This window comes from Cuculus canorus, chromosome 11 (assembly GCF_017976375.1).
Source record: "Cuculus canorus isolate bCucCan1 chromosome 11, bCucCan1.pri, whole genome shotgun sequence".
Lineage (NCBI taxonomy): Eukaryota > Metazoa > Chordata > Aves > Cuculiformes > Cuculidae > Cuculus > Cuculus canorus.
Genome location: NC_071411.1, coordinates 4,909,811 through 4,934,787, shown reverse-complemented (window position 1 = coordinate 4,934,787; position 24,977 = coordinate 4,909,811). Strand labels below are relative to the sequence as shown.

Sequence of the window (24,977 nt, the reverse complement as noted above, 5' to 3'; positions counted from 1 at the left end):
TGGTCATAGCATGAGACGGAAAGTAAGTGGAATCTCAGCCTTTTATAGTGTGTGTGAAAAATAGAAGTTTTGAATGAAACTGTGTTTTTTCTAAACCCCATCAAATTTAGGAATCAAAATTATCTATTGATCCTTTTTTTCATTAATGGTATCTCATTATGTCTCTTTATATATGCAACTGTTCCTTTCAGAACCTTAAAACTTAATACTGCTGCTATAATATGGAATTTATGAATGTTCAATAGGCTTACATAGATTTTGTTACTTATTCATTCTAGATATCCTCGATATTTGGGGCTAATATTTTTGTGTCTATTTAACCTAATGAAGAATTGCTCAGGACAGAATTGAAGCTGTGCCAAACTACGAAAGCTTTTGGCTTTATCCATTTACTGAGTTGTTAAGGAAATACTCTTGTGTTTTCTGCATTTATGCTCTTAAAAATGATTGTCTTTATGCTATAAAGGATTCTGTTTTACATGACTAACACGACGCATTCACGTGAGACAAAATGCTCTCCGGTTTAAATTAGTTCTACGGAATTTACCTAAAAGTTTCTTGAGTACAAAAGTTCAACAGCAATGCCTTTTCCTAATGCACACATTTATCAGCTAAAATCTTGATTGTTTTGCCTGTATTATGTCACTCACGTCTGGAAAGAACAGCATCCTGCTGTTTGTGAAGCTGATCTCCTGCTGCTATTTAGCCACTTGTAGGATTCTGTCCCAATTCCTCTAATCCACTCGGTTTCAATAGCACCATATTTGGACTCCTTCACACATTCCTTTGCTGCTCTGTTTGGGATGCTCTGTGAGGTGAATTAGAATTTTAATGTTGCGTTCAAAACAGAAGGAAACTTTTTTTTTTTTTTTTTTAAATGAGAGTATAAGGAATAATCTCCTCCGTTCCCTTGGACAGAATTTCTACACGTGTACTATGTTATTTTCTTTCAAACTGTCGTCCAGAAGTTTGGGGCACTATTTCAATACATTAGTTTTACTTTATATAAATCAGATCCAATTTGAGGTTTAATGTTGCAATAAGGCCTGCTACCATCTTAAATGGTTTCTTTCCTGTTGTAACTCCTCATTCAGAGCGCAGTGCTCCTTGTTTCCATTATGTCAAAGGTTTACTGGTATCTTTCTGAGCCCCCTGTGCAAGTCAAGCCTAATTAAAGCAGAGGACTGAAAGGACTCCAAAAACGGCGTCAGAAATGACATCAAAACACAAAGTGCATTGTAGGTGTTTTTGCTTTACTTTCAGGAAGTCAGCAAAGATTTGCATATGTGTTTTGCCAGTAGCTGTTTTCTGATCCACTCATAAAAAAACGGGTTTAGAGAAAACAACCTAAAGCTTGATTGGTAAACCTATATATACACCGTCTGTCACTTTACTTCACAGCTAAGCCTATTAACTTCGGTGGAACTATTTGTGGCTAAGATAGCAATTGAAAAAACAGGATAGCAGAACGTGATCCTTTTTAATGTAGAGCTCCTAGGCTTATACTTGCTTTAAGAATTGTTCTTTAGTGAATGGGATTTAGTTTCCTGAAAAATAGAAATGTGGTTGAATTATGATGCTAATTTCATGCTGTGGAAAGAAAGAAGCTCCTTGGACACAATGTAATATTGCATGATTGTTGTACAATTAGAAAAAATTTCAATGCACTGTCTTTAACTTACCTAAATGTATGGAGAGAATAAAGATATTATGAAGGAGAAATGTATTTTAATAATTTCATAAAATGTCTCTCACTTGTACCAAACGTTCTGCATTGGAAAATTTGGACTGTTTTTTTCAGATCCTGTACTGCATTTGTTTTAGCTGTGGCATTCTGCAGTCCAGAGTTCCCTCAGTGTGTTGGATTGTCATCGGCAGGAGCCACTGGTGATAGGACATGATGAGAGACACTCTGGGATGTTTCCATGAGAATGGGGCTAGGGATGCAAATGGAAACTGGAAAAGACGACGGATACAGTATTTTGATAATGTATAACTTGGTATGAAGTTTTACAGCTAGAAACGGAACAGAGAAGATAATGGATAAAAAATGAGAAAGAAAAGGACTTCAGAAAGTGAAGGTGAAAGAGGGAGAAAGGTAGAGAAGTATAGGAGGAAGCAAAGGAAACCATATTGAAGAGAAGAGGGACAAAGAAAGATTAGTTTATGGTCTCCTTTCTTGCTCTTGGCAAGTACTGTGTATATACAATTTGTTCACAAATATGTTAACCTTTCTATCCTTAGAAACGTATAAGAAAGAAAGGTATTCAGAAGTTTTTATCAAGGAGCTTATTTTATGTAACAGAAAATGAAGAGATTTGTAAGTGATCCATCTCTGCAATATCAGCTTGAAGACTTGTAGATCTGCTGCTCCTTCTGTTTGTACTTTAAAATTAATTGAAAGCCTTATTGTTTTGTTTAAACTGTGAAAGCTTCCAAGGTCAATGAGTGAGGTAATTGACCTGCCTGTTGTAGGATAAAAATATGTATGTTAAATTACATAATTAGTTTTAATTACATAATTATGGTGTTTAATGTGTGTGGGTCAAAGGTTATTATTACATTTAGTAGTCATGGCAAGAAACACAAAAATAAGCAACATAGTTTAATTCTGTGTTTCTTTGGGTTTTAAAAAAGGGTTCCACTGTGATCTGTCCTTGACCTTGGATATTTGATGATTGTAGCAAATAATGTATTGCTGTTATACTTTTCGGAATCATAGAGACACCTTTGTAAATGACTAAGTGACTTTACCAAAGACTTCATTTAGGTTTAGAGTGCATGAAAGTTAATCAACAGTGGGAACTCAACTGACAGCAATTTAATTTGATTGGGTAAGGTAATTACATGATTACCAGGAGTGTTTATATATGGACAAGGATATTTTTATTGGAAAAAACCCTAATTACTTTCTTACTGAGAAGAGAAGAAAACAAACAAATTTGTTGTCACAGGTTAAGAGGACATCCTTCATTCCTTGAAATAGCTTCTTTTCATAATTTAGCTACAAGATGAACTCATAATTCTTTGCAAATTTGCACTGGGATTATGTTATGAGTTCCTCTGTTTATAACCTAGAAATAATGCCATCATTAACTTGCTTTGTTTAAGAAGCTCATTGCTTACACATTAATTGTATGATAGCCTAAAGATGTCATGATGCTTGTAATTCATGGTCTCTTTTACTGTGTGCAAATACTGTTGCTTAAATACAGGATGATTTCACCAAACTTAAACCTAAAGGTCCATTATACTAATGGATATTTCTGGGAAGGAGGGCACTATTTGTTTTTCCGTGATGGTAGATAAAAGATGGTGTTCCTAAATGCTGGAAGAAAAAGTCTCACTTTAGGTTCTCTGAATGGTCCTTTAGAAAATGCTCTTTCAGTCTATTGACAATGGAGGGAGTGTTGGGAGATGAATCTTCATTAACAAACATAACCTCTGTGAATACCTCCCTGAAGTGCACTACAGAGTAGAATCCCATTTGGCTAATAAATAGTGCTTGCTCCAAAGCCTGTTTAAGTAATGGGCCAGACCTGGCCTTGGCGCCTCATATAGTTGTGTTAGACATCAAAAAAAGAAATTGAAACTTATAAGAATAACTTATCTCATGAGTAACAACTGAGCACATTCTGCCCATGGAAATGGGATGCTGTCCTTTGAAGGCTGACTTCTAAGGAGTTAAAAAGTTAACAAACAAAATGTTAAATAAGACATACGTGAATTTTTGAGATTAAGTATATAATTATGGGAAGAAGTTCTGTGATACATTCCATGTTATAAAAATCATTTGTTCTCCCTTTTGCTAATTTTTCCCCAAATAAGTTCTTTAGAAAATATTACAATTTTGAATTGTTTTTCTAAACCAGATGATCCAGTCACTGTTGGAGGCACATAGCCACGGCAAAATCTCATGCTGTACATTGATCACCTGTCCAACCTTTGCCTAGAGTGTGATCCCCAGTTCCTTCAAGAGATCCATCTTTACCTGTCTATAAAGAAGAAGAGGAGGAGGGAGACATCTGGGATATTCGAGTATCAAAGTTTAACACCAGAGCAGGTTGAATCTCAATTTATATTATTCTCTCTATATGTTGCTAGTATTAACTTGGGTATTTGGCTGAAGATTTTTGGTGATTCTATATTGTGCTCTGAAGTTTTACCTGCATTAAAGCATTTTTGTGTAGACCCCCTCACTTACGGAAACTACGCATGCGTTTTTCATAGTTCAATGGTGTGAAATTGAATCTGAAGTCATTCTACTATTTAGGACGTTAGCTAATACTGAGTCTTGCCTGGCAGTCTGTACCTGTCTCTTGTACGTATGCTGACCACGAAGACCAAAACGGCTTATCTGTACTGTAGTTGTACCGTTCTGTATTTAGTACCTGAAACTAAATCCAGTTCCCCAGCAAGTACGCTCATTTTCATTCAGTTGCTTCAGGCAAGTTAAACTTGCTTCTTACTCTTCCTCTTCCATTTCCAAGAGGACTTTGATATCCACAGAGCAGACGAGGTTTCACTTACTGTCCTAAGGACTGCCCCGTTAGGAGTCTAGCGCGGCCCCCCCACAATCCTGGAATATGTCCAACTTGTTCTTGGAGCAAAACGTGAACCTCTGACCTCCTGGGCCTCCGGCAAGAGTGCTGCCTACTGAGCCACCAATACCCAGGCCATCAATAAGTTTTAAATGCCAGTTGCAGACTTCACAGAGATAATGACTTCAGTGTGTAAAGGTTTTGTTGTGGAGGCTGCAGTCTCACATGTGGCGTGACAGAGTAAATATGCTAAAGCCATAGAGAGCTGTTGCATAACTTGCCGCGATATAACAGTTTTTGTAATATGTTTCGAGGCATGGAATATTATTTAAAGGGACCCTGTTATGTAGGCTTAGGCCCAAAATGAAGCTATTATAAAAAGAATGTTTAGCAAAAACAGAAATATGTCCGTGAAATTGTTGGAGTGGGAATTTCGGGGTAAAGTTGCTTGGATTTAAACAGTCGCCTGAATGACATCGCGCTGTTGTGCTAGGGAATGAGAAACAGCAAATGAAAATACTGTTAAGTGAGAATCAGAAACTGAAACTGAGCAGAATTAAGATATGAGGAGTCTATTACTGTTGTTATAACTACTTAAAAATCTTACCTCATCCTGAGAAAGATGAGATGGAAAAATAAATTCCAATTTAGTCATTCAAAGCAGCGTTACTGACACAGGTATATAAAAGTATTTGCATTTTAATATTATGTTTAACCTACTTTGAAGTACATTCTTGTATTTTATGTGCATATAAAACAAAATTAATATGAAATAAGCTTTAGGGATTTGACACATTTCAGTTTTATTTATGTTCTCTATTTAAAATTTAGCGTTACAAGCATACGAAAGAGATGTTGATGTCTGCAATATGTAAATTGATAAATGTGGTTGCACAAAACGTTATTTATAAACTTGGATCAAGAATGAAAACGTAGATTCAAGCTAGGACTTATATTATAGAAAGGCTACTAGATAAATTGCATGAACCTTTTGTGGAGCAAAGGCCAGGAACCCAGGACTCCTTTTCCCAGCTGAGTGCCCAAATCACTAGGCTACAGACTCTTGCTCCCTCTTGTGTTCTTTCTCTGGCCCAATGAATCTTGAATTATTTTCACTATAATAATACAACTTCAACAGGAGAGCTTTAATCATAGAATCATAGAGTCACCAGGTTGGAAAGGACCCATTTTCCACATTGGAAAGGATATATTAATGTATCTATATCCCTGTTCCAGCAATTTATGCAGTCTGTAGCCTATTGGTTAGAACATTCTGCTAAAGGACATTTCTTTGTGTCCTAGAGAGAAGAAGGAGTTGAACCTGGGGATTTTGCTTCTGGGATGAGTAGTCCTGCTGCTAGGCTAGGAAAGACTGCTCTTCATGTACCATTGTAGAAAGAAATAGCACCTGAAGAATTTTTGTAGGGAACCCACTGAGTTGGTGTTTATTAGACTGGCTTTGAGAAAACCTGTTAGACTACACTTCTGAGGTGATCTGTCATGGGCTTCATCGATAGATCTCAGTAGGCTTAGACGTAAGCTGTGCAATGAGTTCATTAGTAGGTGAACTCTGGCCATGCACAGGGATGCGGATCCTGTGTCTGCCTTATCTTACCATGGGAAACTGTGCTGTTGTCGGAGACAGACATTGCTAGGATGGCACAGGGGCCTCGAGGATCACTATTTTCACTGGAGGTGCCTCAATTCTGCTTGTGTCCCATTTTATGATGAGTTTATTTTACTTTAAATCTTCCTTTGAATGGAGAACTGAGGGATTTTTATGAACCTGTTTTTCAAACGTTAACTTTAAAAGCATGTGTTATGATTAAACAAGATGGTAGGAAGAATTTGTCCTTCAAAAGTGCATTGACAGGTATGAAACTTAGAAAAACACTGCGTTTTGAAGCTTTAAGAAGTGGAATTGTTTAAAATGGTTTAATGCTTTTCAGGCAGTTCTATAGAGCAGTGTGTATGAGATCTGAACTTAGGAATAGCCAACTAAATAAACTACATCACAGTTATAAAGCAAAAGTTTGTCGAAATTTCTGACTTAAATCCTGGGATGTATTTTTTTTTTTCAATATTTATGTTTTTATTAAGTCCTGCAGTGCAGGTCATGCAAATGCATTTATCTGCCTCAGTGGAATTATTCTGGTAAGTCAATGTCTAAGATCAACTAGGATGAACCTGGTTTTCTTTTTAATAGAAATGCTAATTTTGAAAATGGCATCTATGAATTATTTTTAGTCTGCAGCGCTTTAGACAGTATAAAATTAGAACTGTGGACTTCCTTGGCAGTTCTTTTATTATTGTTTCTACCTGTTTAAAACACTAGAGGAACAATGTGATTTATTACCCATTACTTCTCTGGCAGTAGATGTGTCACCTAAATTGGTATCCAAATGTATTACATTGTGAACTGTTACTGCTTTGTAATATGGTAAACTGGGGGGAGGTGGGCAATAGAAATTTATATTCATGGTAAGCTGTTGGGTTAAAGACAAGTCTTCTTCTGCCTTGCTACTGCCTATTATCATTGCAGCAGAGCTTTTCGTATAGTAGGATAGCAGTCAGCATGAGTCGGAAGGATGCAATGCATATCCTGGTTAAAAACAGAGTAGATTTATGTGCAGTTCATTTGGCAGCATTTATGTTTCCCCATAGAGGACTTTCACCGTCTCGTAATCTGCCTTTAGAAGGACTACCATTTGCAATTTAACGCTCTCTCTTCTTTCACGGTGAATAGCTGTTAAAATTATAAGAATTGTAAATCAACATCATATTCATGGGTTTGTTTGCTTGGGGACCTACGGGTGTAGGGAACTGCTTAGCACAGTGTTGACTTGATTGGTCTAGAGAAGTAGGTGTTTGTTAGGATGTGAACGTGGGAAATCAATGGTACTTGGATCCCAGTGTTACGTATTTGGGATAAATTGCCAAAAAGCTACTATAATAACTTGCTTAATAACTGAGAATAAAACTGGAATCAGAAAGTTGAGTAGGAGAGTAGAGAAAGCAGAAACATTTCTACAGAAGGGAAAATTTTTCAAACCTTGACTTGATAGAGTGGTTAACTTTGGAGATGAATAGAGGTCTTTGAGAATGAATAATTTTTATAAAACGATAGATAAACTGTATTACGTTATACTGGTTGATTTGAATCAATATACTTTGGGAAGCCCTACATAAAGCAGTTGTAATGATTGAAAGTTGTGATCAATAAGCATCTCGATACAGTCAGGTAACAGTCAAATGTAAGACAAGCTGTAAAAATGAAAAACAGACTTACAGTTAAAATTATATGAAATTTAGTATTTAATTTGGAAAAGCATATTTTCAAGGTTGCAGATAGGAAAGATAAAAAGAAATCACAGTAAAAGTGAATCGTATGTTAGTTGACGTTCAGATTAAATTCCTTATCCTGCCAGGTATAAAAATTGTCAACTGCATTATCACTTAGCAAAAAAAAAACCCAATGTGAATGCTGTTGTCTTTTCCATTGATCAGTTTGAAATGAAAACAGTTTTCATTTTATTGCATATTTTGTTAATTTTGTTTTATATGAGAGGCTTGTTGATGGATGATTAGTAGCTGAGGATATATTGATTTATTTTTTATTTATTTCACTTGATATCTTGAACAGGAAAAGATTGCATGGCCTGGTCTCTTTAGTGTTGTCACAAACTGAAAAAGACTGTTCACAAATGTCTGAAACTTATTTGCATTTGCTCTTGGAAATACTGAAGCTGCTGGTTAATTTTTCAACTGAGCAAAGTTTCTTTTGACAGAAATTAGTGCTTTATGGAACCTGAAATCTCTCTCACATCAAGGGTAGTTTAAGGAAACTTCCTTTATGGAGCTTTATTTCAAATAGCAAATAACTAATTTATTGAAAATGGAACTGATCAACAAAAAAATCCTTGAGAGAAATCTGCATTACAATACCGAGAGCTTAATCGTTAGGGCATTATCCTTTAAGACATGCGACTTTGGTTCAATTTCCCTTTCTGAATCCAGCTGAATAGAGACTTAAACCCAGCTGAATATCTAATGCATCCAAGGCAACTGTCATTACCACTGGACTATTGTCTGTAATAGCCTGGGTATCTCTGCTTTTGTGGAAATTGTGAAAGGATTTGTCCTAATACTAACAAGACCTTTCTGAAATCTTCAGAATTCTTATAGGCTAGGAAAGAACCTTTGTGCTTAGCTTTGTTCATAACCCCCAGGCTCTGAAGAAATGCCTGTAATAATCATTATTTTATATATTCATACCAGGCAACAGTTATTAATCTGGACTGTAAACTAAATCTTAATCTCAGACTCCATACAGAGCTGTCTTTCCATGCCTCTGGTTATTCCTGTCAGCTATCTCAGTTTTTCCTCTGTTTTTCCTATATCCATCCTTATAACGGTTCAACCAAATGTGCCTGGAAGTGGTGCTTGAGATATAACAACAATGACTTTAATGGCATTTTTCAATATAGTTTTCTATTTCCATGTTTGCACCTTACACTTTATTATGACGAGTTGAACTCTGATGATCACTGTTGACGATGCTTCTAGATGAAATGTGTGCTTACTGAAAAAAAATTCAAAAAACCTGTTGTAAGTAATTTGTTTGTGGTTGGGACATTGTTTAGGAATGGAATATGCAGTCAGTGATGGATTCCATGAAGCTACAGGAATCAGGATTGTTTTGTGCCCTGTCAGCGTGTAGGTATTCTTCCGAGATTACCAAAGGGGATCAGTTACCTTGGTAATGTGTCCACCAATATTTATTGTGTCTATTTCTTTACCCAGGCTAACAAACATTCATCGTGTGGGAATGGTGGTCATGATCTACTCGAGCTGAATTTAAATTGATGACCTAAAGGTTAAAGTCTCTGTATCCTGTTACCTCTCCCTTGGGCTGTCCAGTCCGCCTGCAACTGGGTTTAACACCATTTTTAGTTTATCAGTGTCTTTGGAGGAAGATCGGTCTTTAGAAGTGTCGATCTGACAAATACCATTGATGTCCTGCTTTGGGTTGGGTTTTGGTTTTTTTTCCAAAAAAAAAAAAAAATATTTCAATATGACTTTTGTGTCTCATCAATAGTTGATGAAGAAGGTTCTGAACAAGTATTCAGATGCTGGACTAATAACTTAATGAGCATGTTAGATAGCTTTAATCTCGTCATATGGGAACGTAATGCAGTGTAGCAGTGCAGTGAAACATGAAACTATGAGAACAGCTGAATAAATTTAAACACATTTTTGAACGTTCTAACCTTTGTCATAAAAATGTGATAATATAGAAGAAAAACTTAATAACACTTTCTTTTGGTTTTGTTATTCTGTACAGTAGTTGAGAAGACTTAACATTTCTTGTGGTTGCTGACTTTAAAGAAGTAGCAACAATTTCTAACACTACTTTTTGCCCCATATGAATTCTAGTCTTTCTCACTCATTAAGGAATGAATCTGGTTTCTGTTTTATTGAATATTGTATATACGTCTCACCCATAAATATTTAAACTAAGTAAATATAGAATCTTAAACATGGAATATGCTTTCATTCTTAACTGGGGGGGAATGTAAAACTATTTTATTCAAGACTAGTGGTCCCTTTGGAAGAGCAAAAAAAAAGTGTTTGCCTAAAAATTGGATAGGCTTGTGCTTGCGGTGGGGCAGCAAACTTTTCACCAGATTATACCTATATTGTTATATTTATATGTATAAAGTTCAGACTATAAGGGATCTATTGGAAAGGGTTTGCAGATACTCACTTCACAAACACATGGCTACTATTCAGCCCCTATATCTGGGGCTAATTTAATTCTCTTTCTCCATTCAAAGTGCCTCACTCCTGCCTACAAATGCAGAACAGATTCCCTGGTAATTTTCTTTCTTGGAAGTACCGTCGCTTTATTTCTAACTGGGGATAGCATGGAATGGAAATACATTACGACTCTGCTTAAAAACAAACAGCAAACATAATAAAAGCAAGGATAGTCTGAAAGATAGTTGTATAACAAATTGATGCAGAAAAATGCAGAAATATGAAGCATATTGAAAAGTACACAAGTCCAGAAAGATTCTCTTTAGTAAACTGATTTTTGGAAGCAGTGTAATATGGCACACCTAGAGTATTACATTAATTATTTTTGACTTTATTGCCAGTTGAAACTGGTAATGCAGATTCATGGTTTTATTTTGATGCGTGCAAGTAAAGTTCAATACGTGTCTAGGTACGGAGAAAACCTAGATCCTATTCTTAAGATGCAGTTGAGAGAGTTGTAAAACTAAAGTTTTATTAAACTGAATATAACGAATAGTGAGCGTTTGTGCTTTACAATGTTATGACTGTGTGGCTCTCTAATGCACATTCCTCACTCTGCTTCTATATATATTGTAAAATCTGAAATGCTGAGGGATACTGAAGGTTGCATCCCAAGGAGCACAGTCTGAGGCTTTCTTGAAAAAAAAGACAATTTCTTTGTTATGTTTTGGAGTCTGTAGCTTCAAACTGTAGCTTCTGTAGGGAGCTAATGGGTTGGACCTGCCCCTTCAGTAGCGTCTGGATCCTTTTGTAGGTAATGCATTGTTGAAGCATAAAATAAGCTTTGATTGTGAAAGGTGTCTTCTATAAACGGAGACAGTTACAAATATGGTACTTTGTGTCTACAAGGCAAGATCAGACTAAACCTCAAAACAGAAATGAAAAATAGATAATATTTTATTGTGCATTACAGACATGTAATTAACTGATCAATATGAATCTCCATTGTTGAATTTTTTTGAGGTCAGAGAATTACTTTTTGAAGGAGAGGCAGAAATCCACCTTCTATTTAACTGTTTTTTTTATGTGTAGATCAAGTGTCTGAACTGAAGTAGTGGCAAAGATTGCTTTAGCTTAGTGTTGCTTTTCATTTTTCTTTTGTTTTTCTATCAAATGGAAAAAGAAGATGTGAGAGAATATAAAATGGCTTCATGTTGTCATAATAAGAGGGTAGTACGGTATTTTTTTCAAGATTGAAGATTTAATCTTAGACATGTTCATGGAAATCAATGCAAAAGCATTATTAATTTATAAAAGAAAGATTGGGATGTGTGAGGTTTGCCCTCTGATTAGGCATAATAAAGAGCTTTTTGGTGTAGAGATTTTAAACAACTCGTTCTGGTGCTACTCTGTCAAGCTCTGCTGGTTGAGGTGTTAGAGTAATAAATCCGAAATTCAGAGATGATTTCTTAAGAGTGTGGCATTGTTCCTCTGTGCACACTGACAGATACAGGGAGAACAAAACTTCTCTTTGGTCTTAGATCAATACTGTAATGAAAATACGAGTACTTGTGTATGTTACCACAGCTCCCATCACGCACGCATTGATTTTTTCTCCCACTTTGATTATCTGTACCGACCCACAAACGCAGTCAGCATTGGAACTGAGCCTTCAACATGGAAAATCAAGGCAGAAGGAACGTGTCCTATCATGTCTCCCTGTGCTTTGATTTCCATCTTTTCAAATTGTCCTTTGGAATTTTTCCACTTCAGCTATGGAGTTACTCTAAGTACTTCCGTTCGCTAAATTTGTTAAGTAGATCTAGACCTCTGAGTTCTAAGTACCATTTTCATGTGAACATAAGCTTTTTTTTCTCTTTGTGGGCATCTTAATTCTGCTGTGGAGAATGAAGCGTAGTCCCTTTGTAGCTGTAATATACTTCATTAGTTTCCAGAAGACAATAACTTGCTTTATTCCCATTTTATAAGGATTAATTATACTCAGAAAAAGCACTCAAATAGAAAACAAAAAAGGAAACCAGATGTTACAGAGTTATTTAACCAGTGTTATTTGCAGACAAATATTTAAGCTATGTGATTTAATTTTTTTTTGTGGAAGCTTTGGAAGCTGGCTACTGAGTGAATAAAACATCCAAAGTATATACAAAAATATATTTTACTTGATAGTATCATTCTTTTACCTAACCATTGCAGGTAAATATCAGTTCCTATCCAAAAATTTGCAAGAGTATTTCATTAGAACATGAACAGTCCCCAAGGCATATTGTGCATGGAGTCATAATTCATAAACAGGCTTTTGTTGCATATGGCACAGTAGCACATTCCAACAGTTTCAGTTTTCTGTCTGCTAATGAAATGGTATAGTAATAAACCTCTGTGCAAATTTGGTCTCCTTAGAGATGCAGAATCTAAGTTAATGAACGTTTAGAATAAGCAAATTAATTCATCATCTGAACACAAATATTTAAATGTGTTTCAATGAGAACGAGCCTCATTTCTGGAAATGGTGTTCTGCAAAACTGACATGTAATTTCTCTTATAGCAATGCTTTGTATCACAGTTAAAGTTTAAAAGTTATCATGTGTTCCTAAAACTGTTTCTATCTGTTTTAACTAATTTTCATATCATATATTACCTGTAAGATTTGTAAGACATAGTTCTAAAGTATAGAAGCTTCCTGTTCTAAGCATTATAGAACAAGAATATCAGCTCGTATTGTCCCTTTCATCATTTCTGCATTCTTGACATCTCAGAAGTGCTGAACTGTGGTATCTACCCAAATTTGTCTTCCAGGTATCTTCTTGAGCACCTAAAACTTGCTAACTACTCTTGTCAAAGACAATGTGCCTCGTGCCATTAATAGAAATTATCTAAATCACAAATATTGCAATATTACAGCTGCTAATATCTCAGCACTTGTATGGATATGCCTGATATTCAGATTTGGGTACCTAATTCAAGGAAGCACTTTATCCTTATTTTGCCAGATTTGCTCTTTCAGCCAACGTTTCAGTGTCTCCTTTCTTAAAGCCTCTTCATTCTCTTATGTGGTCTTTCTGCTGTGTTCTCCTCTCCAGCTTCAATATTCCTTCTAGGCTTTCAGCTTCATCTGATTTGTTTTCAAGCCTATCTCCAGTCTCTTTTCCCATCTTTCCTCTTCCCTCATTAGTAACCTGCAGGCTCTTCAAACTCCTTTTTTCCAAACTTTCCCAGGTTGCATCACCTGTCTCCTGCCTCTCCAGCTTCTTCCTACTGTTCTCTAGTAGCACTGAAGTTTTGTAACAGTTGTTTTACAGGTTTTTGTCACTGTTCTGACCTCGCAGTTTCCTCTTGTTTGGTCCATGTGAGTGCTCAACCTGATGGACTTTGCACTAAGCGTAGTCAGAGAAAAAGAAAGTACATAGTTTCTGTCATCAGAGATGATAATAATCTGTTCCTCTTTTCATAATACCATTTCCTGTTTATGGGAACCCATTATTGCTGACAGTTTAATGCAAAGAGGCATCATTCTTAAATGTACATTCATCTTAAGAAGTTTGTGCTTTTTTTCTTTTCTATTATATGCAGGAATTATTTGCTTTGTGTAACTACTTCCCTTGTCTAAATGTAACTTGCAGAAAGTGATGATAAATGTTAAAAGGTTCTTGTAAAACTGTTAAATTGTCAGTTTCAAAACTTAGTAAAACATTGATGTTTTCATTAGATCCCAGCACTGAGGAATGTCCGGCTTTCATCGTAACAGAGTTGTTTAGTTCTATGTAAGTCCAAAGTACTCTGCCCTTGGGAGATATCTTACTGTCACCCACTCCTAAATTGAAAATTATTTGTTCAGCCAAAGGTTTTGGTTTTTTTAAAGAAAGGGACCTTTTTTGCCTTGCTTTAACAGACATCTTTGATGTGGGACAGGATCCCTTCAACGTAAAATAAATCAAAGCCTGAGATGCTATTAAAGAACTCTTTAGTTTAAATATATCCAGTTCTAGATAACCAATAACTGTTCCTTTCTGCCCTTGTTCTCATTCTCTCTATTAAACAGATGTGTAGATTTTCAGACAAAGTGTTCTATTGGCTACATCCAGAGCTAATCACTCGCACTTTATTGACAAATGAAAATGTGGTGTTAGGTAAACTTATTTAGAACACATTCTCGGTATAAATATCTAAAAGCATTTTTCTTGAATAGGAAAGGTATAACAATCAAAGTAAGTTAATGCCATTCAGAATAAGATAGAATCAAAATGCTGAATGTTTCTTGTCTCACCTAAAAAATGAACTGAATCAATTTAAGTTGTAATGTCAGGAAGTCCTTAAAACTGTATATCACAAATAGAACATCGCTTTAATTATGTCTAAATAAGAACTGTTGTCACAAACACCAAGCTGCCTTTGGTGAAGGCCTAAACAGCAACTTAATTTTTCTTAATAATGCCCTGTGTATCTTTAAGAGGCACACAGATGTAGGGCCAAATCAGATTTTGCTTGAAAGGAATGAAGGAATGCATAAATAAATGCATTAGTACCTAGTCGAAGCATATTGCTTTGAGTTCTGTGGGGCTTTTTTAAAATAATGATTGAGAATATCAGCAAGTTCTTCCAGTAGATATGGTTCTTCAGGATGAAAAAGAAGCATGAGGCAGATATTATAGGACTAGAAAAAAAAACTTTGAGAAGAACCAGATACAGGAAGGAGGAAATGGATCTTAGGGTGTTTTACGTTTATTTTTCTAGTCCTTGTACAACCAAGCAACCCCAACACAAAAACCCTCCAGAAAGCTCGTGGAAGTTGGAAATTGGAGATGTATTGCATCTCTGAAAACCTTACAGGATACATCTCAAAACAAAAAAAGAATGTGTGGAGGTGTCTTTTAATATCTAGGAATATTTTGTCCGGAAACCAATGGAAAAATAAGACTTGGCATCTTATCCAAGTCATTCTCATCAGCTGATGGCAAGCTACTACATAGTACAACATATTCATGTCCTCATCGACTTCATTGAAATAAAAAGCTTCCAAGCCCTTTCTACTGAATCTGGCCTCTTGAATACATTTCTGGAATGTCATAAATGACATTACATCTAGCTTTGATTCTTCTCGGTATCTCCTGTATTTATGCATTCTGTCTCCACTCCCTTGTGGCAATCCAGTTAAGCATGGCACCTGGCCTCAGAGTTTGCACAGAGGAATTTCTTCAACATGTGCCCTTTACATAGAAGACACATGCAAAAATTGCAGATAGGTGGAAGAAAATGCTTCTGTGTTGTTCCTTTCTTTGTTTTCATCCGCTTGCTTCAGAGTCATTTGGTCTCTGAGTTTTTCCAAGGGTACGGTCCTCTTCTTCTTCTGTCTGCCTTTTTTCCTTCTGTTCCGATGGAGGTATTTCCACTTAGCTAGGGAACATTAATCTTTTTAGAAACAGCCTGTAACACTTTTTCTGTGTCTCTTTCCCCCCCCAGAAGTTTTTCACTTCTGATGCTGTAAGTTGTTAATTGCTTAGTCTTTCTTTTTAAAATGAGAAATAATTCTATTGACAACACACACAGTCCTTCAGGAATAGGGCTGTGCCGTTATCTTTTGATGTAGCAGCAAGCATCAGACACCTAAACATTAGGCATCTTTCTGATATTAGAAAAATGCCAGTTAAAGAGATGGTGATTGAGGAAGACCTAATTAACAGAGGCCTTAACATAGAACTAAGATGTACTATAGTTTTATCATTCTGCCTTCCCTCCCACGCAGATTGTAGACACAGACATAAAACCTTTATTGTCATAAGGTGCAAAGTGATCTACTGAGCAAGTTGTGTGTCTAGGCTAAGAATATCTGTGGATTTGATAGCTACAGCATAACTTAATACTCTAATTCCAGGCAGAGATGAAGAACATTTTTACTTGCTTAGTTAAAATGATGTCTTCATGTCTTTTAACATGAAATGAATGGGAAAAGCCTACTTTTAGGATTTGTACCGTAGTCTTGATCAATTATTTGCTAGTCTCACAAAGATGAGAATGTAGGAAAAAAATGTCTACTTTACCCCAAGTTCAAAGTACTGATCAGATAATTAACGAATAAGTAGTACTTGGGTGTTGCTTTTTATATAGTCAATTGATAAAATGGAGGAGAAGGAGGAGAAAAATAATGAACGATACTAAAATGTGCATGGTGACTACTTCTCTTAGTACTATAGACTTTGCTTACAGAAGCGGAAGATCTCCAATGGTTATATGCTGGGTTGCCTTTTATAAAAAGACCACTTATGGACCAAGGAGGTAATTGCATTATCTACTATATGTATGTGTAGTTTTATATATAGATTTATGATCCTGGTACTGTGAAAGAATGTTTTTCTGTCGTTTCTCTGTATGTGTCTTAAGCACGTATGATTTGTATTTGTGTGTGCATACACACACACATGTTTATTTTATGTATACATACCTATTAAGCAAGCTGAGACAACACTATTCAAAGAGCTGTCTAAACTTGTTTCCAGGTTCCAATCCTCTTTATAGCCTCTGGGCATTATTTTAATGTTAATAACAAATAGGGGGTGGGAAATATCTCCACTAGCATTACTTATTTAGCAGCGTTTAGCAGGGAAGCTGTGGCTGCCCCATCCCTGGAGGTGTTCAAGGCCAGGTTGGATGGGCAGCCTGGTCCGGTGGGAGGTGTCCCTGCCCATGGCAGGGGGTTGAAAATGGATGATCTTTAAGGTCCATTCCAATTCTAACTATTCTGTGATTCTAAGATTCTATGATTTTCCACACTGGTTTAGTAATCTAATAAATTTATTTCCATAATGGACAGCTGTCATGTCAGCTGTCTGGGTGACAACTATCAGTTTATTGGATCATGGTTTCTAGAAGCCTAATCCAAAGACTTCCCTGTATTGATTTGTGTGGCATATTCAGATATCTTAATATTTAATTTCTTTTTTTTTTTCCTAGCTGGTATTTATTTACTTTTTTATTTATCTATCTCTCTCTCTTTTTCTGTTTGTGCTTTGTCTTATTTACGCCAGTCAGACTTTCAGCACCTCCCCTTACCCTTGTAGCGAGACATCTAGTATTCCTATAGCAAACTTAGAGTCCATTTTCTACATATACACCTATATATGAATTTCTTTCATCACAGAACCCTTGCATCTTCTACACGAGATTTTACTCATCGTGACGTGGCTATAAAATCAAGCCACTATTTAATTGTTAATAGTGTCTAAGGTGTATGAAAAGATGTATCAGTGAATGATGCGATATACATGTATATATTGTTCTTCCAGACAACTATTACTCTGGGATACTCAGTTTCTTTAATAGAAAAGTCAGGGAGGCATTTTCTGTATAGCAGTGCTGTACTTCTAGTATATTCTGGAGATACTAGAAACAGTTGACATATTGGTAAGTGGACTGATCACATAGGTAGTAGAACTTACATGCACTAAATATCTACATGTACTGTACGTCTACTACTTTGTAAGAACATAAATGTTCCTTCTTTTACAGTAACTTTTTTATATTGTGTTGTTTTTAATAACATTTTCAGAAATCAGTATTTGTTCAATGCAGAATGGACAGAAGTGTTTTCGCAATCAGATCTAAGCCTTCTAACTTGCATATCTGAAACATAAGTAGTTAACAAAAATCAATTCCAGTGATACTTACAAGAAGATCTATTTTGTATGAAGTTATCCTCCATTATATACAGGGTTCTACATAAGCCTATAGCAAGGATCCAGTATTCCATGCCTTTTAATGAAAAAATTTGAATGGAATTTCAAAGGGCTCTATAAAGTAACAATTTCTTCAATCAATTAAACCCTATCTGCAATGAGAAATTTGATGTGTAATTGCTATGAATATTTATAATGTATTAGATACAGAATATCCATGCTTTAAATGCATTTATTTGTGTCTAATGTTAAGTTTATATTTAACCTATTTGTATTTAAAGATTTGTGAGTAATACAGAGTATAGTAATTATTTTCCTTTCAACCAGAAAAAAATACAAATTGAAGTTGGCTAAGGCTGCCAAATTATTTAGTTATACTTAGTTAATTATTAAATCCATTCACAACGTGACTTAGAAGTGTACTAGTTAAAAACATCATAAATAATCAACCTTTAAAAAGTAATATTTTAGCATTTGGCATCTTTAAATTTGTACTAAGCAAGGAACGAAGCACTGAAACAATGCCAATCGCAAAGCCATCTAAATCTTTCCCTGCTTTTGTGTCATTCACAAGAAAAGCACTATCTGTTTTCAATTTATATTCTGTATTTCTGCTCTATACCCTCCGTTTGGGAACATAAGATTTGGAAATACCTACTTGCAAATCTTAAGTTCCTTGAGGCTAACAAAATAAGTTTTTAGTTCATCATAAATCCATTAGTAATGATTAATATTATCTACATGCAATGAAACTAACTGTTAAGAGAATATGTAAATTATAGAATACAGGATATTATCTGGTACATAGGTTGCATTCTTTCTTTCTGGGTAAAAGTGCATAGTAAAAATATCAAATCTCAGTCATGTATGACTTCCAATAACCGTGCTGTCAAATACAGTAATAGCTCTGCTGTATAAATCCAAGCTGCTGAGCAGTTAGCAAACATTTAGCTAAATGACATTCTTTTGAAAGCCTTTAACTTAGCACTACCACAGAATATGTAGTTCATACCAAAAACAGCTGCGTAGACATTCTCGGATGCCATAATTAAACTGATAAATCTGCAGTGACATATATCTGTGATGAAGAGATCTGCCTTTAGTGGATTTTTTTTCTTCAACGATCATATGTATATCTGTAGCATCTTGTTGAAGAGTGAAGCTTCATGCTTAAAAACCACTTGATGTTTTTTATGAAAGTGAAGAACTATATTCAGGTTTAACAGTTCGGTAGAAAAATGTTTTCAAACAAAAAATTGGTAATTTTCCCTTAATTTCTGATAAACTGAGTAGTTTTACAGCAAAATCTGTGTTCAGTGTTACTTCTATCATCACCAATACATATAATTGTAGCACATACACAAACATAGGAACTTCTTCCAGAAAAAATTTACTGCTGTGTATATGACCCTCAAAATTGTTGTTGGAAGAAAAACGCTGAAAATGGAAGTGCCGTGGCTTGCATAGGAGTGTGATGTCTTTTCTTTCAGCTGTACAATTCAGCTTTCATTTGAATGCAAATAAAAATCTCGGAAGGAAGAACCAGGTTCAGTATTAAATATTTGTTGCTTTTCAGATCATTTTCAGATGTCAGCCGTATTTCCTAGTCCCTCTACAACTCAGAATGAATGGGTGAAAATAACATATTATTCCCCCCTCCTCTTGCTAACGTGTGTTAGTTTGTCTGGGTTTAGGTTAGGAAATCTTGGGGGATGGTTGTGGGGGCAGAGGGGGTTCTGTGCAGTATATGCAAGTTTCTGTTCCTACTGAACACTCCAAAAGCACTTTCCTTTAGAAGTATTGAACCACTGCCTACAGATTAGAGGGTCAAGTTCATATCTTGTGTCCTGGAAGCTGTCCAGCTTCCTAACAGAGACTCATAGATTCAAGAAGTCTGTTCTGGTTTTGAGACCTGTTGGAAATTGCAGTAGCAAATGAGATCTTGGACCGGTTCATGGGGAAATAAGGTATGCAAAGAACAAATATAAATTAATTTGAGATTAGCTTAGTTACTGCTTACCAAAAGCAAATGGAAAGGTTTTTAACTTATTTAGGATTGTCCACAGTGATGATGAATTTTCCATAATAGAGACACTGCTTTTGCTAATGGATTCAACCGATGTTATCTGGCTATTTTCTTTTCTTAGAAGTTTCTCCTTTGCAAAGACAATTAGAAATTAATTGTGATGTAGTAACAACTGTAATAAATGACTAGGCAAATGCTAGCAAAACTTTATTTAAGCAGGTGTTTAGATCATGGATCATACTGATTTGTTCGTTTCCTAATTGATGTATAAATCAGGTAGATGGATAGGAATGGACATTCATTTTACTATTCCCCTGTTCTTTAATGATAAATCAGTGTTTCTTTTGGAGAGCACTACGTTTTGAGAGAGAATTGCTTCCAGTCCATGTACTGTTCATGTTCCCTATTGACATGGATCAAGATGGTCCATATTTGACAAATCTTCACTGGTGGTCATTACAAACTGTTTTTGCTTTCTCCTTGTTATGATACGTACCAAATTAAGAAAGTAAATGCCTCGAGCTAGATGGAAATCTGTAATAAGTCATCATACATGCATAAATGCTATGATAATGGCTCAGAAAGCCTGTGGAAATCTTGGCCTGAAGTATTTTGGAAAATGTTTCCAAAATTTGCTGAGCTCTTTTCTTCTTCCAGATTTGTGGTCTCTCTGAGAGTGCAGGTTAACTTTCTATTTTTTTCTTTTCCCAGTTCTATGCAAAAACTGCCTATGTGCTTCAAAATTCGCTTTGTGAAAAACGAAGCTTTTATTAATTATTTCGTTAAAAAGATAACCTACAACTAAGATATACGCTTGCAAATACAATCGTTTCATTCTTATTCCCATACAAAAGATGGCATCATGCCAGTTGCAGAAACTCTAATGTGACTTGCAAATGACAGCCTCCAGGGGAGCAGGAATGCAGCCTAATCCTGGTCCAGGGTCGCTGGGAGCCAAGGCAGTATCCAGCTCAAAGGTGTCACAGCAAAGGTGGCAACAGCACAGCAGGATCGGTCACCCCCTGTGCACTGGTTCAGCTACACGGGCGACAGTTCTGTCTCTCAAGTATTATCAGCATTGCTGCCAGCGTAGGATTTTTTCAGATTGTCACGTTCAGGAAAACCAGGGCAGTTACTGTAACTGGATTTTTTTTTTTTTGCCCATGGAGCAGAAGCAGGAAAATGCACGTTCTGTTTTCCCTGCTGGGAACCCCTGTGCTCGAGGCAGGTCTGTGCAGCATGCTGTTCTTATTGGGATCACAGCAGCCCCTAGGTCAGCTATCCCACGTGAACGTCAGGAAAATAACACCAGGGAAATGATGGAAAGCAAATCATCTGGTTTGCCTGTACTTCTAAGAGATTGCTTTGTAAGCGGCGTGACATCTTGCTACGGGTGTTAAAATACTTGTGACATTCTGTAAGTGAAGAGTTATATACGGGTAACACCATGACTAAGAACTATATCTAAGCACTGCCCCCTGATTGCATGTCTAAGTGTCTGTGCATGTGTGTGTGGCTTTCAAACTTGTAGAAAAGTAGCCGGGCACACTGATAACGGAGAGGTCTGCTTCCATTTTTCGTTCGGATTCAGTTTATGTTACTAGTTTGGGCTTTAGTATCATACAGTGTATGAAAAATATCTTTATAAGGGGATAATAAGGAACGTTTTTGTTGAAAAATCTAAATGTATTTCAAAAAAACGTTTTGAAGGGTGCGAGACTGTGTGCAAATTCAGGTTAGATTGGTGAACAGATGTGCATTTCCTTTTAAGAAATGTTTTGAAAAGTTTTAAACATTTGTTTGTTCTATATAGGAATCAAATCAGGATGAATTCATAGACAAGCACAGCAGGTTTTCTATCACAATGTTGTACCTTGTGTGCATAAAACAGCATATACTTTTGCGTTTTTCTTTTATAATATATCTAATTTTACTGGATGTTTGTATTAATTTACATACATTTCATATCCATATGGTCTGTCATTTAATTCTCCGCTGCGTCATTACACAAGAATGCCAAAGCTGATTCTAATTGTTCAGCGAACTAAAGGAATTTAGAGAGGTTGCCCAGAAATTCAAAGTTACTTAAATAAAATACATATGTATTTTAAACCTTTTAACAGACACGTTCTGTGGCATATCCCCTTTACTAATATTAAAATAAGACTTATCAGCACAAGCTGTATAAGGTTGTGCTGCTGGAGCCAAATCCTGGGATCAGCATCCAGGCCACGAGCCTGCAATCAGTTACACTTATGTTGAACTTCATGCACATTTGTCATTCTTTTGAAATCAGCAGGATTATTCACCTCCATAAGACAAGTATGTGTGGAACTGATTTCTATGAGCAGACCCTTCGTTTTTATTGGCTTTGTTATGAATCTGAGAACAGGAAGAGGAAAATCTGCATTAGGACCACAAAATTTAGCTCTTGGGGATCCTATTGGAGACAAAATTTTTGGTACTTGGGCTGCTGATAGTCACTGAAAGAGAAAAGAATCACTCAGGCGACACGCATGGTCAGCGGCGGAAGGCGTATTCTGGGGGATAAAGGAGATTATGGAGAGAGAACAAGAGAGTGGAAATTTATTCTATTGGTTCCTTAGTTGAGCTGAACCTTTGAGGTCCTGTGAAAAATCAGGAGCACATCATGAAATGGTAGGAATGGTAGAAAAACAGTAGAATAAGTGTAGAAGGAAAGATTAGAAGTTTGGGTTTTCTTGGTTTTAAGTTCTTAACATCTGGATCTAGTAAATATTTTCATGCCGGAGTTTCCCAAACTGTTTAGTTGAACCTGCAGAAGGATATTTTTTTGGCTCATCCTAAATGCTAATGTTAATATCATCTAGGAAACAGTTTGTCTTCCCTAGACACTGCTTTTTCACATTACTCCTGGAAGTGCTGTATGCAGTTTGCAGTGTTATGTGCAGTAGTTGTAGAATTCTTTTGCTCTCTGTGCCAGGATTTTGCAACAGAATTTTAAACACATGCGCGAGTATGATATTAATGATGTTATTTCCTTTAGTTATTAAAAAATTTTTGTTTCCAAATTTGGGATTGAATCATTCATGCCCTCCTTCACTGCACAAATAAAAGGCCAATAACAGCTACGAGGAGGTTAAGACAGGGTAAATGAAATCTTGTTACATTAGATGAACATGAGTGCTGCAGGTAATTAACACCTTTCATTTTTAAGAATGATTTCAAGCACTTGAGGGAATTTGGAACGATATTTTACGTTTTATTCCAACTAGTAATGTAGAAAGGAAATGAAATAAGACTAATTTTATTTTCCATTTTTGCTGTCTCTCCTCTCTCTCTGTTCTTTCTCTTGTTGAAAAACTATTGTCATTTATGTCATTAAAACACAGAGTTATTGCCCCCAGACTTTCAGTGAACCACAGCTGTTGACCTTTTTTTGTCAAAAGCTTTGAATACAAAGCTACGTTGGGAACATTTGTAGCCTGTGGACCATGACAGTACTGTAGACTTCTCTCCTGTCCTGACAGAATAGAGTGCCAGAGGGTGTGCTCACATAGTGACTGCATTATTTTCTGGCAATTGTGGTAAAGATTTCCTTGCTTTTGGTTTTTCTGCCTCCTCTCAAGTGTACAGTCATACTTCAAACCTATTATACCACCTTCTGAATACTGTGGCTTTGTCCCTTGGGCTACATAATCTATTGTTTAAAATGTTTACCAGTGGTGTACAGATATTAAATTAAGCATTGGAGTTTAACATGGAATGTATGGACACTTGAAGCTGAGTTTAAAAGACATCTTGATTTCGTTGCTGTATAATAGTATATTACATTGAATGGGAAAGAAAGTTAAAAAATAACGTTTTTCTAGTCTAGGAAGTGCTAATTTTCAGTGAAGACTTATGAATATTGAAATAAATGCCGAACACTAAGCATGTGAAAAACTCAAGATGTCTTCACTTGAAATATGCCATAAACTCTTTTATTTTTCCTGGTGATTAAATTAAGCACTTTTCAGTAGCGCTCACCAGCTGCTGCATCTGTAAGTAAACCAAGTACTTTCCCACAGTGCATGCTGTATATTTCATTCTTAGAGCTTTTTATTTTGACAGGTAATCTTTATCCTTCTGCATACAAAGTCAAAATTCAGAGGATCAGTCAAAATTAAAGGCAAAATAGGCTGTGTTTCATAATTGCTCTGAACTTAAATAGAGGCGTATTTTTGTGGACAAATACCAGGACATGTAAACTCTATTTCTAAATACATAGACTTCATGTAGCATGAAGCCTCAAGCTGGGACCTAATTCTATGCAATTTCTCTGGACAACTGACATTTTCCCCGTCTTTCTCTTGGAAATGCATGGAGAAAGCAGGAGGGGTGGTAGTGGAAGGGAATTCTGCTTTTTTTCTAAGGCTATTTTTCTCTGTGAAACTTGAGCTGTCTTGGTTACATTTATGAGATTTTGAGAACAGAGAAGGAGCAATGTGATGTGAATGCAAAAATCATACATTTTTCAATACAATTCATTAGATTACACTGCAACTTATATACAAAAAAAACCCAAATCCTTTCATAACCGAGCTTTCTAAGCATTACCATAATTGTAAGCACACACTTATTCTAAATAGTCTTTTCCCTTAGAGAATAAACAGGTACATTTTTTTTTGTATCCACAGTCAAGTCCACTTAGAGGTGCAAGGAACAGAAATTGTACTTGCAATTCAACTGGTATTTTGAAATTATACTGGCAGAAGAGAGGCTGCCTTTCAGAAAACTGATTTCTACACACTTCCTCCTCTTTCCCCCCCCTTTCTATAATAGGACAATATGCCTCTTTCAGCTGAACCACAAAGTTCTTGAATATCCTGGAAATCAAAATCACGATTAATGCTTGAAATGTATGCAGCTATTGCAAAAAACTCAACCTGTGAGCTAAATGTGACCCACAGAGCTTTGGCTTCTGGTCACCCCAGATCCCAGGAA

At 36.0% G+C, this 24,977-nt stretch overlaps 1 protein-coding gene across 17 annotated transcripts in view; it reads left to right on the top strand.

Moving 5' to 3' along the window:
• Nucleotides 1–24,977, top strand: part of ERC2 (ELKS/RAB6-interacting/CAST family member 2) — a 416,897-nt gene that overhangs the window by 351,762 nt on the left and 40,158 nt on the right. For 16 of the 17 annotated variants that reach the window (XR_008451688.1, XR_008451687.1, XR_008451686.1 and 13 more), the window contains one exon: nt 3,873–4,063. The exons of the other annotated variant lie outside the window; for it this stretch is intronic. The gene's annotated coding sequence lies outside the window, so the exon portion shown is untranslated. The remainder of the gene's footprint in view (nt 1–3,872; nt 4,064–24,977) is intronic. 17 annotated transcript variants of the gene reach the window in all.